Raw genomic sequence first — 12,410 nt, forward strand, 5'->3', positions numbered from 1 at the left:
TATATACATGGACTGATCCTGGACTCTGACCCCATAGGTAGCAATGAATATCCTAGTAAGAGCACCAGTGGAAGGGGAAGCCCTGGGTCCTGCTAAGACTGAACCCCCAGTGAACTAATCTATGGGGGGAGGACGGCAATGGGGGGAGGGTTGGGAGGGGAACACCCATAAGGAAGGGGAGGGGGGAGGGGGATGTTTGCCCGGAAACCGGGAAAGGGAATAACACTCGAAATGTATATAAGAAATACTCAAGTTAATAAAAAAAAGAGAAAAAAAAATAAAGGCACAAGGTCTTCCTACCTTAAAAAAAAAAAAAAAAAAAAAACACCAAGGAAACAAGGCCAGATAACATACAGATGCAAACCTATCAGAATAATATCTGACTTCTCAAAAGAGACTCTAAAACTAGAAGGGCCTGGACAGATACCATGCAACCTCTAAAAAACCCACAGATGTCAACCTAGATACTATACCATGCAAAATTCTTAATCACCATAGATTGAATAAAAAAACAAGACATTTAAAGACAAAATCAAATTCAAACAATATTTATCCAAAAATCAAGCACCACAGAAAATACTAGTAGGAAAATTCCATCCCAAGGAGGATAACTACATCCAAGAAAACACAGAAAATAGGTAATTCCATACCAAATCAAAAATTAGGGAAGCACACTTATACACCACCACCACCACCACCATGACCAACAAAAACAACACAACAACAACAACAACTACTACTACTACTACACTACTACTACTACTACTACTACTACTACTACTACTACTACTACTACTACTACATCAAAATAACAGGAAGTAACAATCAGTGGCCATTAATATCTCTCAACATCATTGGACTCTACTCCCAATTAAAGCGACACAGGCTACCAGAATCCATCATTTCACTGCATACAAAAAATGCACCTCAAAAATCAATGATAGACCTTACCTTCGAGTTAAGGGTTGAAAAATCCATTCCAAGAAAATAGACTAAAGAAGAAAACTTCTGTAACTATTCTAATATATAACAAAATAGACTTTGCACCAAGATCCACCAAGATGGAATCTCAATTCTGAATATTTATTCATCAAATGCAAGGACAACCCCATTTGTAAACAAAACATCACTCAACCTTAAATCACACATCAAATATCTCACAGTAATAATGGGATACTTAAATACCCCACTGTCAACAGTAGACATGTACAAACAAACAAACAAAAAACTAAACAGAGAAATAATGTAGTAAACAGACATAAACCAAATGAACTTAATATAGCTACATAATATTTCATCTAAACCTAATAGAATGTACCTACTTCACAGCATCTTATGAAGCTTTCTCCAAAATAGACCATAAGCTCATTAACAAAGCAAGATTTAACAGCTACTAGAAAATTGAAATAACCCGATGTATTTTATCAGACCACCATGAATTCAAGCTGCATTTCAAAAACAGAATCAACAGAAAACTTACAAACTCATTGAAACTAAATAGCTCTTTACTGAATGATCCTGGGTCAAGGTAGAAATAAAGAAATTAAATACTTCCAAAAAATTTAATGAAAAGGAATGTACCTATTAAACAAAGTGACAGTGGTGCTAAGAGTGATGTTTACAGTCCTAAGTGCTTTTCAAAAGGCATTAATTCCTAGCAGTAAGTGCCTTCATTAAAAAATGAAGAGATCTCATACTAACAATTGAACACTACGCTTGAAAGGGCTAGAACAAAAACAATCAAACAGACCCAAGAGGAGTAGACAGTCAAGGCTGAAATAAATAAAATAAAATAATAGAGAACAATATAAGGAATCAGTGAAGCAAGGTGTTGTTAGTTTGAAAAAAAAATCAACAAGATAGAAAAATTCTTCTTGTTTTTAAATTGGATATTTTATTTATTTATATTTCAAATATTATTCCCTTTCTCTGATTCTCCTCCAGAAAACCCCCATTCCATCTCCCAACCCCCTGCTTCTATGGGGGTGTTCCCTTGCCCAACTACACACTCCTGCCTTCTTGCTCTGGCATTCCCATACATTGGGGGCATTTAACCTCAGGACCAAGGGCCTCTCCTCCCACTGATGCCTGATAAGGCCATTCTCTGCCACATATGCAGCTGCACACATGGGTTCCAACATGTATACTCTTTGATTTGTGGAGCTCTGAGGGTTCTAGGTGGTGATATTGTTTTTCTTCTTATGGTGTTGCAAACCCCCTCAGCTCCTTCAGTCCTTTTTCTAAATGTGCCATTGGGGTTGCTGTGCTCAGTCCAATGTTTGGCTGCCAGCATCCACCTCTGTAATTGTCAGGCTCTGGCAGAGGCTCTCAGTAGATATCTATAACAGGCAGCAAGTACTTCTTGGCATCTACAATAGTGTCTGGGTTTGGTGTCTGTATATGGGATGGATTCCCAGGTGGGGCAGTATCTGGATAGCATATTCTTTAGTCTTTGTTCTATACTTTGCTTCCATATTTCCTTTAGACAAGAACAATTCTGGGTTAAAAACTTAGAGTTGAGTGGGTGGCCCCATCCCCCAACTAGGGGCCTTGCCTGCTTCTGGGTATAGACTCCCTCCCCTTTGTTGTGTTTTAATTTATCTAATCCTCATTAGATCATCTGAGTCTCTTGTTTTCCTGGCATCTGGGACTTGCTGGTGGCTACCCGCATTTTCCCATCCCCCATCACTACACACCTCTGTTCAATTTCCTGACCCTCTTCTGTTTATCATTCCTGTCTCTTCCCATACCTGATCCTTCTCCCCACTTTTTCCCTCTATCCCTCCTCTCTTCCTACCAAGTCCCTCCCACCTTCTACCTCCCTTGAGCATTTTGTTCCCCTTTCTGAGAAGGACTGAACCATCCACACTTTGGTCTTCCTTCTTGAGCCTCATGTTATCTATTAATTGTATCGGGTATTCTGAGATTTTGAACTAATATTTACTTATCAATGAGTGTATGCCATGTATGTTCTTTTGTGACTAGGTTACCTCACTTAGGATGATATTTTCTAGTCTCATCTATTTGCCTGCAAATTTCATGAAGTCATTGTTTTAATAGCTGAGTAGTAATCCATTATGTAAATGTACCACATTTTCTGTATCCATTCCTCCGTTGAAGGGCATCTGTGTTCTTTTCAGCTCTGGCTATTATAAATAAGGCTGCTATGAACATAGGGGAACATGTGTCCTTGTTATATTTTGGAGCATCTTTTTTTGGATATATGTCCAGGAGTGGTATAGCAGGGTCCTCAGGTAGTCCTATGCCCAATTTTGTGAGGAATCCCCAGACCAATTTTCACAGTGGATATAGCAGCAGGCAATCTCACCAACAATGGAGAAGGGTTCCTCTTTCTCCACATCCTTACCAGCATTTGCTGTCACCTAAGTTTTTGATCTTAGCCATTCTGACTGGTGTGAGGTGGAATCTCAGTGTTGTTTTGATTTACATTTCCCTGACAACTAAGGATGTTGAACTTTTCTTTAGGTACTTCTCAGCCATTTGATAGCCCTCAGCTGAGAATTCTTTTTGCAGTTCTGTACTCCATTTTTAATAGAGTTGTTTGGTTCTCTGAAGTCTAACTTGTTGATATCATTGTATGTATTCGATATTAGCCCTCTATAGGATGTAGGATTAGTAAGGATTTTTCCCCAATCTGTAGGTTGCCATTTTGTGCTATTGGCATTGTACTTTGCCTTACAGAAGCTTTGCCATATTATGAGGTCCCATTGTCGATTCCTCATCTTAGAACATAAGCCATTGCTGTTTTGTTTAGAAAAATTTCCCCTGTGCCTATGTGTTCAAGGCGCTTCCCCACTTTCTCTTCTATTACATTCAGTGTATCTGATTTTATGTGAAGGTTTTGATTGACTTGAACTTGAGCTTTGTACAAGGAGATAAGAATGGATCAATTTTTATTCTTCTACATGCTGACTGCCAGTTGAACCAGCACCATTTGTTGAAAATGCTATCTTTTTTCCACTGGATGGTTTTAGCTCCTTTGTCAAAGATCAAGTGACCATGGGCATATGGTTTCATTTCTGGGTCTTCAATTCTTTTCCATTGATCTACCTGCCTGTCTCTGTACCAATACCATGCAGTTTTTATCACAATTGGTCTGTAATACAACTTGTTGTCAGGGATGGTGATTCCACAAGAAGTTCATTTATTGTTAAGAACAGTTTTTGCTATCTTGGGTCATTTGTTATTCCGAAGAATTTGCAACTTGCTCTTTCTAACTCTATGGAAGATTGAGTCAGAATTTTCATGTGGAATGCATTCAATCTGCAGATTGATTTCAGCAAGATGGCCATTTTACTATATTAATCCTGCCAATCCTTGAGCATGGGAGATCTTTCCAACCTATGAGATCTTAAATTTCTTTCTTCAGGGCTTTGAAGTTCTTGTCATACAGATTTTTCACTTGCTTGAATAGAGTTATACCAAGGTGTTTTATATTAATTGTGACTATTGTGTGAGGCTGTCTCTCCTATTTTCTTTTTCAGCCTGTTAATCATTTAAGTAGAGGAAAGCTACTGATTTGTTTGAGTTAATTTTACATCCAGTCACTTTGCTGAAGTTATTTGTCAGGTTTAGTTCTCTGGTTGAATTTTTGGGGCCAGTCAAGTATATTATCATATCATCTGCAAATAGTGATATTTTGACTTCTTCCTTTCCAATTTGTATCTCTTTGACCTCCTTTTGTTGTCTGATTGCTCTGGCTAGGTCTTGGAGAACTATATTCAGCACATAGGTATGCAGCCTTGAAGCTAAGAAACACATACTGAATACCTAAATTAACAAAATTTTAAATGAAAAGAGGATATAACAACCAATACTTAAGAAATCCAACGAATCATTATATAATACTTCAAAAGTCTATACTTCTCCTAAAAAATACTAATAGATACTCTGGATGACTGCCCTGATTTTAAGAAAATGGACGTGTATTCAGGTGAAACACATTGAGAACCAGGAGAGTATAATTATACCAAAACATTGGACATTGGTAAAATGACAGTATTTTACTACCATCATAATTGCTAGCAATGGACTCTGTACATTTTTGCTTAAATGATACTCTTTTCTAAGCATTTAATCCTTTGAAAGAGTTCCTTTCCTTAATTTTCCCTTTATACATTTTAGAATATCTTCCTTTCTGGATATTTCTTCTCTATATCTTTCACACATCATGTGATAAGAATGAACCATATGAATTAATCTGTGTCCACCCCAAGGAACCAATTAATTTAAGGAGCTTGCTTACTGTGCATAGGTGAAGGGTTACTGACAGGAACAGGTACCCCCAACCAGATACTCTGCAGTGTCTCTACTCAACATGTATAATGGCTTTCCCAGTTTTATAAGTGAACCTTCCCTGTCCTTGGTCTTACCCAGCCTATATACACTAGCTTCTCCCCAAAGCCATGAAACAATATGTGACATAACTGCAGAAGAGAGGCTTTAAGAGAGGCTGAATACTTTGAATGAGGGTCCAATGACTCTTTCTACCCCTTATATAAAGGAATGCCAACACTCTAAAAGTTTAGTTATGTTTGGTCTACCTTAGGTCTATGGGTTATCCAATATCTGGTTCCTGCCCATCATGAGTTTTCTCTCATGTCTTAGGTCTCAAGTTAAACTAAACATTGGTTCACCACTCCCACAAGTTCTGTGCTACAATTGCTCCAGTAAATTTACCAGGCAGGACAGATAGTCAATTGAAAGTTTTGTGATGTGTTGGTATCCACGTTTTTATTTTATTTTATTTTATTTTATTTCATTTCATTTTATTGATAGCCTATACCATAGTGAGTAGTACATTGGGGAGAAGACCCCATCATGGAACCTGTTCAACCTCTCCACTTTCAATGAGCTGTGTGGATGAGTCCACATTAATGAGGACTCACTGTAAATTTTTAGAGAGGAATCCTCTGTCCTAGCATCTACCTAGGTTTTTGGTGATCTCCATGGAATCCCCATGGCCAAGAACTTGACTGCATACAATGCTGGTCCATGACTGGAAGCCTTGATAGCAAGTTTAGACTTCACATCTTCCAGTACCGAACACAACTGATCAAAAGACATGGATGAAATGATTCCTAATGATATTCTGTTAGACTCCTAGATGCCTTGTCCAGTTATAAAGGATTCTTCCAGCAGTAGATGGGACTGGATACAGCGACTCATAGCCAGACATTATGCATAATGTTCTAAATTAGATTTCTCCATTAGGTTCCTCCATTGGGAGATCAGGGAACCCTGTGGAAAATAGGAAAGAAAGATTGTAGAAGTTAGAGGGGATTGAAGCCACCAGAAGAACATGGCCCACTGAATCAACTAAGCAGGGCTAATACAGGCTCAAGGAGCAAGCTGGAACCTACATTGATCTGAACCACATTCTCTGCATATATGTTATAACTCTTAGCTTGGGATTTTTGCAGGATACCTAACTCTGGGAGTAGGTGTGTCTCTGTCTATTTTGTCTGCACTTGGCAGTCTTTTGCACCTATTGGTCACTTTGTAAAGCTTCAATATGGGGGCTTTTGCCTTGTTTTCTCATATCTTGTTATGTAATATTTGGTTGCTACTTTTGGAGACGTGTTCTTTTCTTAAGAGGAAATTGAGTGGGTGGATTTTGGGAAGAGGGGAAGTGGATGAGAGATGTGGGAAATAGAGGAGGGGGATCTGTAGTTGGGATGCAATGTTTTGCTCCTTGATTCAATTAGAAAGAAGGGGGCAAACTCTAGCAGGTTGTGGTAGGAGGTGGTAGTGCAGGCTCTGGTAGCTATTGATGCAAGCGTGAGCTGGCACAAGAGGATGACACGGTGCACCATCTGCCATGTCCCTCTATTTTCTTTAGACAAGAACAATTCTGGGTTAAAATTTTGAAGATGGGTGGGTAAAAGACAATGAAATAAGTTAATATTACCTGGGTATATAATGTTAACTTATGAGGTTTTAAAGTTCCCAGGTAAATCTTATAGAAAACATAAGATATTCTTTATGCAGTACATAGACTTCCTAGCATATCAGAGCCACGGGTTTTGAATGAATTTTTATTGGCTATTTTATTTATTTACATTTCAAATGATATCACCTTTCCCATTATCCCCTCTGTAAACCCCTTTCCCATATCCCACCCCCTGCCTCCCTGAAGATGCTCCCCAACCCACCCACACATTCCATCCTGTCTCCCTTCCCTGACTCCCTATGATGGGACATTGAGCCATCACAGGATCAAGGTCCTCTCCTCCTGTTGATGCCCGACAAGGCCATCCTCAGTTACATATAGAGCTGGAGCCATGAGTCCCTCCATGTGTACTCTTTGGTTGATGGTTTAGTCCCTGGGAACTCTGTGCGATCTGATTGGTGGATATATTTTGTTTTTATGGAGTTGTAAACTCCTTCAGCTCCTTCAGTCCTTCCCCTAAGGGAACAGTAGAGGAACAGGACTCCTCTATTGGGGTCCCTGTGCTCAGTCCAATGGTTGGCTGCAAGCATCTGCATCTGTATTGGTCAGGCTCTCGTAGAGCCTCTCAGGAGAAAGCTATAACAGGTTCCTGTCAGCAAACACTTCATGGCATCAGCAATAGGGTCTGGGTTTGATGTCTGCAGATGGGATGGATCCCCAGGTAGGGCAGTCTCTGGGTGGCTGTTCCTTTAGTCTCTGCCCCACTTTTGTCCCTCTATTTTCTTTAGACAAGAACAATTCTGGGTTAAAATTTTGAAGATGGGTGGGTAAAAGACAATGAAATAAGTTAATATTACCTGGGTATATAATGTTAACTTATGAGGTTTTAAAGTTCCCAGGTAAATCTTATAGAAAACATAAGATATTCTTTATGCAGTACATAGACTTCCTAGCATATCAGAGCCACGGGTTTTGAATGAATATATGTTTCAGACATAAAGAAGCATCAAACATATAACAAACCATCTTCATATTACAGTTACAGAATCCAGTAAAACCTTAAGAAATCCCTAGTACACCTGTAATTCTGGAGTTGTTAAGAGATCTTTAGACATCTTTGTCCTCTCTATGATCAATATCCATCCCCCTAGCTGTTTTCACTACATCTTTATTTTTTATATCATCTTTATATTTTAGGATAAATTATAGTACACATGAAATGTTTTTAATATAAAACTGAATCTATTGGTTTACATTGGACAAGAGATTTGCTGTAGAGTTCCATGACAACTAGCTAGACAAATTCACCCATCTTCCTTATAACCTGTACAGATTTGTCCAGGTGAGCCCTATCATCTTTGGTTGTGCAATGAGAAGAGAGGTCAACAAGAGATAGAAAAACAAATAAATACATTAGATTCTTCTACCAGACATAACACTTACTTTGAATTGGCACCTCTGTTATTTTTAGTGTAGGTGGCAGTTAGTATTGATACTGATCATTGAGGAAGACCAAGCCATCAATCAGTAGTATCTGCCTTTACAAAAGCCCAGACTTGCTAGACTTGGAGTGAACATCATCCATAGTCAGTTTAGGTATGTCTGTAAATGAAGGTAGAAAACCTAAAAACAACAACAACAACAACAATAATAATAACAATAACTCTTAATGCGCCCCCTCCATCCTATACAGCGATCAAGTTGTAGAACAATATAATATTCTGTTATTTCTTCATAAAAGAATCATCTTTCCTTGTAGTCTATGTTCAGGCAAACCTGTGTATAGAAAAATAGAAAACATCCCTCTCTTGATGCACATGGATATAAAAGATTTCAATAGGTAATGATAAAGAGAGGAGTCTTTACTGATAATTTCTTGTCTGTAAGAAAAAAGATGTATTGGAATGTCTTTCATAAATTCTTTGTTTAGCTCTCCAGAGGATACTTTGGAGAGTTCCTTGCTTTTGTTCCATTTCTCACTAGTAGCAAAGAGAAAGCAATTACATTAGTTGCCTACTGATATGGACCTGGAAAACTGTATTCTCCCATTTTCATTAGCAACCACGAAGAAGGCAGAGTCTGTTGGCATTGTACATGCTTACAGATGTGTCTCCTTACTATTCTTTGACTTTACTAAACGCTCTCTGTATTTTGTCTGGCTTACATTAAATTGTTTTGCTGGATCCTCATCCAGCAAAACTCCAGGAATATATATTCACATCACATACAATCTTGGATTAACTACCAATGATTTAGAGATAATGGTACATAAGAATCATCTAAAATAGCTTGGATAGAGATAATATCAAAATACACTTTTTCCTTAGCATGTTTATGTGATAAAAATTGGAATGTGAAAACAAAAGAAAGGCTTCTCAGGGCATGATGGTGCTGAAAAAAGTGAATATCAAGCATGGAGCAAAGGAGTTCTGAGTATTTTAAGAACAGCAGCCTTGGAGATTCCAGTCAAAAAAAGCAGGCTTCAAGACCCATCATATACCCAGCCTCCTGCAAAAACAAATAGACTCTGCTTTGCCTCTAGCTTCTGTACAAGTTACCCATTGTGAATAAATTCTCTATTTCTTAGAAATCTATTCTTTAGGTTCCCCTTGGGATCAGTTTTTACCTAAAACTCTCATCTGGGCTGATCCAAATGCATATGTGCTTTCTACACCTGACCATTTCAAATTGTCAGCTTTTTTTGATAATCTAACTAGTATTAAAGACACATAACTAAGGAAACTCTTTAAAAACTCATCTAGAAATCAGTATACATATTGTGCCAATCAATGATTCATAATTAAAACAATACAAAAAAATCACCATAGAAGCACTGGTTTTATTTCCTGAGTATAATATAAAAGGAGTAATATGGTAAGTGTTCAGTGGCTCAGGCACATTTAAGGATGCTGCCATTTTAGTTTGTGCCATATGGTTAATTAACTAGGACAGTGATGAAATTACATGGTATTCACTATTTTTACAAGCTCATTAGCAAAGACTGTGGCAAACCACATGATTAGCTTTGGCTCATGAGTTCATGGTAGAGTTTCATCAACTACATGGTAAATTTATCCTATTTTCCATCAAGAAATACATACTCTTGGGATCTAGATTGAATGTGAACAGTTTTACCCATTACTTTAAAATAACACACCATAATTGGTTTAGCATGGATCTATCAGGAGATGGTGTCTGTGGCATAGATAAGTAGGCCAAACCTACCAATGAAATAGAGGAAAAAAATTCCATGATCTCAAACCAAAAAAGGTTTTACCACACAAATTGAAACAGTGAACACCAAGCATTGTCACCTGGATCTTGTTTTAATTTCCCCTCTTTCTCTATGGACAAGATGTTGTTTAGTGCCATTTTATCCCACTCATGCATGCTGTGTACTGAGATCATATGGATCTAAGCTGTTACCCAGTTGCTGGAAGGCATCATCAACCACAGTGAGATTTTTTTTTTATCTTTATTAACTTGAGTATTTCTTATTTACATTTCGATTGTTATTCCCCTTCCCGGTTTCTGGGCCAACATCCCCCTAACCCCTCCTTCTCCCCTTCTATATGGGCTTCCCGTCCCCATCCTTCCCCCATTACCAACTCTCCCCTGAACAATCACGTTCACTAGGGATTCAGTCTTGGCAGGACCAAGGGCTTCCCCTTCCACTGGTGCTCTTACTAGGCTATTCATTGCTACCTATGAGGTTGGAGCCCAGGGTCAGTCCATGTATAGTCTTTGGGCAGTGGCTTAGTCCCTGGAAGCTCTGGTTGCTTGACATTGTTGTACATATGGGGTCTCTAGCCCCTTCAAGCTCTTTCAGTCCTTTCTCTATTCCTTCAACGGGGGTCCCGTTCTCAGTTCAGTGGTTTGCTGCTGGCATTCGCCTATGTATTTGCTGTATTCTGGCTGTGTCTCTCAGGAAAGATCTACATCCGGTTCCTGTCAGCCTGCACTTCTTTGCTTCATTCATCTTATCTAGTTTGGTGGCTGTATATGTATGGGCCACATGAACCACGGTGAGATTTAACCATGCCAAGAGACTGCAATCGTTCCTTCTACCAAACCCAAACCAAGGTTTCCCATGTTCTCTGAGGGTACTAAATGGAGAAGGAAAGTAAGTAGAGAAAATCTCATGGCGAGAGAGAGAGAGAGAGAGAGAGAGAGAGAGAGAGAGAGAGCTTAATTGAAGCCACACATTTTCTATCTCTCTTATCTCTCCTTTGTTAAATCATTCAATGGCGTGAGAAAGCCTCAGATCCAACCAGAGGAATTGGATATCCCTGTTTAACCCTGTTTGAGAGAATGTTTCCTATTGTTTCTCATTTTATTTTCTTTATAGCTCTTTTACCTAGGTTATTTTACCATTTTAGTTTATCTTGTGCTCAAGGGCACATTGTGGATAATTCTCTGACACTGATTTTCATAACAAAGGTATCTCTCAAGCCCTAGGTTGACTTGACCATCAAAGGAATACTTTGATGTTTTCCACAGCCTTACTTACCTTCAGTCTGTTCTGAATATTCTTGGTATCCATGGTGATTTCTTTGGGGCCAACCCAACCTTCATTGTCCAAAGTCTTCCATACTCCAGGTTCTATGGATGACCTGGTGCATACCAAAGGGCAGAGCACTCAGGTGCTACTCCCCCACCCCACCCCTACAAAATAAATAGAAGCAAAAGTAAAATAAGAGCTTGTGGGATGTGTATCCCCTAGGAGGGTGATTGAGATAGTTCTTCCCGTGAGCCATGTTCTCAAACTGAGACCATAAAGTTTTAGAAATATATTTAGGGTCCCAAAGAAAGAGACCGTCACACTTATTGAAGTGTCTGTACAAGACAAAACTTACTCTTCATCAAGAGTGAGTTCAGAAAAATTGATACATCTTTTTATTCTTTTTGATGGATACCTAAAACCTAACTTGAAATGAAAGCTTTATTATACTGAGGGCAAGTAACAAAATAATGCACACAGTTTCTGTTGATCAAATTTGAGTGAGAGGACAATGAATGCTTTTCTTGGAATGTCTTCTTGAAACATAACATCTTAGAATCTAGAATGTGGTTAGGATTAAGTAATGTATTATGGAGATAGCAGGGAAAATCCTTATTCTTGGATTTTTTTTTTGGCTTACTATTTGACCAATAAGTTCTCTGGACTACTGAAAATTGAAAATATCATACCATGTTTAAAGGAAGAAGAAAGTCATGCTCTCCTGCAATTTATTTGCCAAGAAAGTACCTGAAGCAGTTGCAGTTCTCTCTAATCTTGTGTACATAATGGTCAAGAGATGACTCTATAGGCATTAACATGTTGATCAAGCATTCATTATGATTTAACTCGGTAAGCCTATTATATACAATCACCAATTCTTTTCTTCATCACCTGTAAAATGGGGATGTGAAATTGTCAAATTTGTTAGTCATTGTAAAACTGAAATGCTTGGTCTGGATATAGTGGCACACACATTTAGTCTCATCATTCTGGATG

General features: G+C 38.4%; 1 long non-coding RNA gene across 1 annotated transcript; it reads right to left on the reverse strand.

Moving 5' to 3' along the window:
* Positions 1–5,727: 5,727 nt before the first annotated feature.
* On the reverse strand, positions 5,728–11,588 carry LOC102555876 (uncharacterized). The gene is made up of 3 exons (XR_362505.5): positions 11,424–11,588; positions 8,357–8,536; positions 5,728–6,261 (listed from the first exon to the last, which is right to left on the reverse strand). It is a non-coding gene; the product is annotated as an uncharacterized LOC102555876 (long non-coding RNA).
* Positions 11,589–12,410: the final 822 nt, after the last annotated feature.

The sequence above is a fragment of the Rattus norvegicus genome, chromosome X, assembly GCF_036323735.1.
Source record: "Rattus norvegicus strain BN/NHsdMcwi chromosome X, GRCr8, whole genome shotgun sequence".
Taxonomy (NCBI): domain Eukaryota; kingdom Metazoa; phylum Chordata; class Mammalia; order Rodentia; family Muridae; genus Rattus; species Rattus norvegicus.